The sequence below is a fragment of the Propithecus coquereli genome, unplaced genomic scaffold, assembly GCF_000956105.1.
Source record: "Propithecus coquereli isolate 6110/MARCELLA unplaced genomic scaffold, Pcoq_1.0 Scaffold26, whole genome shotgun sequence".
NCBI classification, from domain to species: Eukaryota; Metazoa; Chordata; class Mammalia; order Primates; family Indriidae; genus Propithecus; species Propithecus coquereli.
Genome location: NW_012148174.1, coordinates 1,563,788 through 1,567,223, shown reverse-complemented (window position 1 = coordinate 1,567,223; position 3,436 = coordinate 1,563,788).

Sequence of the window (3,436 nt, the reverse complement as noted above, 5' to 3'; positions counted from 1 at the left end):
ATAAAGTTCAAAAATAAAGTAGTTTAAAAACAAAATTAAGAAAAAAGTCAGATACAAAATAATGTGTGATTACATTTATATAAAGTTCAAAAATAGACTAAAGTAGTTAGGGATCAATAATTAGGCAGTGAAAACATAAATAAAAGCAAGGAAAAAATGACTAACAAAGCCAGGACGTGTACTTTTGGGTAGATTCACTATATTTTGCAATAAAGAAAGCATAACAAAAATCCATGAGAACATAAACAGTTGACATTTTCCTTTTATTTCTATGGTCTCTTCTTCTGCCTCCTTTAAATACTATAACAAACTTTCTGCTCTGACAGTCTCTGTCCTAGGAAAGTGGTAAGTGATGCTGTCTCCAGAAACCCTCTGCCAGAGGACGGAAAAGTCAGTGTGTGCTCTAGAAAGAGTTATATCACCCGTCTCTACCACAGTATGATAGGTGGATTCCAGAAGCAACTATGAGATAAACCATAGCTGCAAAGAAGTTGGAAATAGGACAAATGAGCTTGTATGCCGGGAGTCACACTGTAAAATCAGATAATGAATCTAAACAGATTTCTACATTCCCACTAAAGGATAGGTGAGATTTATCTCATATTTACTAAAGCTAATGTGCTAAAAGCATTAAATACATAATCATTGCAACAACTTTTCGAATTAAACGGGATTATTATCTTAATATTGCAATGAAGGAAATTGATGGTTAGGGCATTTTCAATAAAGTCCTCGAGGTCACATGGGCAAGAAGCGGCAGAATGGAGATTCAGACTGAGCTCATCTGGCTCTTGAGGCTGTGTTGGGAGCACCAGTGTTATAATGTCTCCACTAAGGAGGTGCATCCGCTCCCAGGCCTGAGCGAGTCTGGAAGATTCCATTGTGCATGGTATTATTATTATTCAGCAACTGAAGTGTGGCATTTCAGAGTAACCTGGTGGGCCTGATCTGCGTTCTCTTTAGTAAGAAAAAGTCCTGCCCTCAGACTGGGGTTTCTCATGGTCCCTTTGGTTTAAGGCTATTTCTACAGCAAAGCTGGGTGATCAGGCTTTCTTAGCCTCATGACCTTAAACATTTTAATTATCCGAATAATCTCTTGTCCTCAGAAATCTCGTTCAGCAAGCAGCTTTATGATCATAGCTTGACTTTCCAGGAAGAACCCTCTAGAATTTGGAGTCTGTGTCGATTTGAATAGTCTGGTGATTGTCACAGCTCTTATCTTTCGTTGTCTACCAGTGTATTAGCATCTTTATTTATACATTAGTTTCTTGAGCTATGTAAATGTGAATTTTCTCATTAGAGATTGAGCTTTGAAAGCTAGAGCTACAGAAATCTGATTTCTGAGTCTGGAAGACTGAAGACCAATCTTTGAATATTGGCAAATTCATCAAAGTAAAGTTACCATGTGAAATTTGGGGCAATAAACCACTGACTCTTCTTTTTCTCTTTCCTTTTCTTTTCTTTTTTCTCTTTTTTTCTTTTCCCTTTTTTATTTTTCCTTTCCTTCTTCTTTTTATTTCAAAATATTAAAGGGGTACAAATGTTTTTGTTACACGGATAGATTTTATAATGCTTTACTCAGGGCTGTAAGTGTGCCCATCACCCGAATAGTGTTCCTTGTACCCGTTAGGTAGGTTTTTACCCCTTTCCTCCTCCCCCTTCCCCCTTCTCGATTTCCAATGATCTTTACTTCTTTCTGCGCTCACGTGTGCCCATCAATTAGTTCCAAATTATTAGAGAGTGCATGTGGTGTTCGTTTCTCCATTTTTGAGATAATTGACCTTTTTTCTATCGAGACCTTGAACCTCAATTTAAAGGGGTTTAACTTTTCTACTTAACTTCTCTAAACGTATCACGTCACTTTATCTGGTGACTAATTATTACATCATAAGGCAGAATAAACCATGGGGCCATTACATTTTGGTGAAGTGATACGGCAGGGAGAGGTTTAGAGAAGCGCTATGGATGGAATTTTGTCCCCCCAAAATTCTACATTGAAGCCTTAACCTCCAATGTGATGGTGTTTAGAGTTGGGGCCTTTGGGAGGTAATAGGGTGAGATGAGGTCATGAGGGTGGGGTCCCATGACGGGATTAGTGTCCTTATAGGAGGAGACCCCAGAGAGCGCTGGCTTCCGCTCTCTCTCTCTGCTGCGTGCACAAAGAGGTCACGTGCTTACACAGTGGGATGGAGCCATCTACAAACAAAGGGGAAGGCCCTCACCAGAACCTGCCCACACTGAGGCTCTGATCACGGACTTCCAGCCTCCAGAACCGCGAGAAAATAAACTTCTGCGCTTTCAGCCAACCAGACTATGCTATCCTGTTATGGTAGCCCGAACAGACTAATACAAGGGGGTCGGTGAAAAATGGGGGGGCAACCTTTCTTTGCGTGATGGAGAGATGCTACGACAAGCTAAGGAAAGGCTCAGGGGGTCTGCAGGGCCAGCCCGAGAACACGAGGACCCCGGAAAGCATCATCTGGAGAAGAAATCTGAAAAACTACCTTTGCTTCCCTGGGGCTGTTGTATACTTAGCATTCTGTACCAGGCCTTTCGTCGTAGATTTTTCTGTTTTCCGCATCCGTTTTATTCAGCAGAAGAGTTGCACCAGTGTCATCAACACTTACAGCACTTTTAGAAAGTAAAAAAAATTCGACTCACTAAAAACGTTTCATTACATAGTATTCCTTGCATAGATCATCCTTTCCTTTCCGGAAAAGAATCAGGTTATAAAACCCGGGGAATGCAGTTAGCAGGACTTTTAAATGGTGTTTGATTTTTTAAAAGCCTAAGCATCTGACCACGGTTTTTCCAAGTCAAACAGCAGTTTAAACACCAAGAGGCTTTGAAGTCAGAGGCCCATGATGCTGTGAGCTACTCTCTCTCTCTCTCCTGAAATAGTAGGTGAGATCAGATGGGCAAATTTATAGAGAAACGGTTTGTGTTTCTTTACATAGGTCATTTTTTTTAAGAGACTGCCCTATAAACCTTACTTATGTTCTATAATGCACTGAGCTACTTTTTAGAAATGTATAAGAAAAAAATTCAGTGTGCCGAGGAAAACCTATTTAACCACACTATTATTACTCTGAAACATGAATAATGTTATTTTCCCTTCACTTTTCAAATAATGAACAGAAAGACCCAGACTTTCAGAAGGTCACATAGCAAGTTAAGACCGATACTGATTTTAAACTCACCGTGATAGAGGTCTCTTTAAAGAATGCTAAGGTCCCTATAACAATAGCTATCTTTTATGTTATACCGACAACATGCCAATCACTTTGCTTGCTGTCTTGCATTATTTTCGACTGCTGCAGAACACCTCTGGTAAGATATTTGTAATGGGTAAAGAATGTGAGGTTCAGAGGGGTTGAGTAACTGGATCAAGATATGCTACTCATAAAAGGCTGGGTCACCAGATAAAACCAACTCC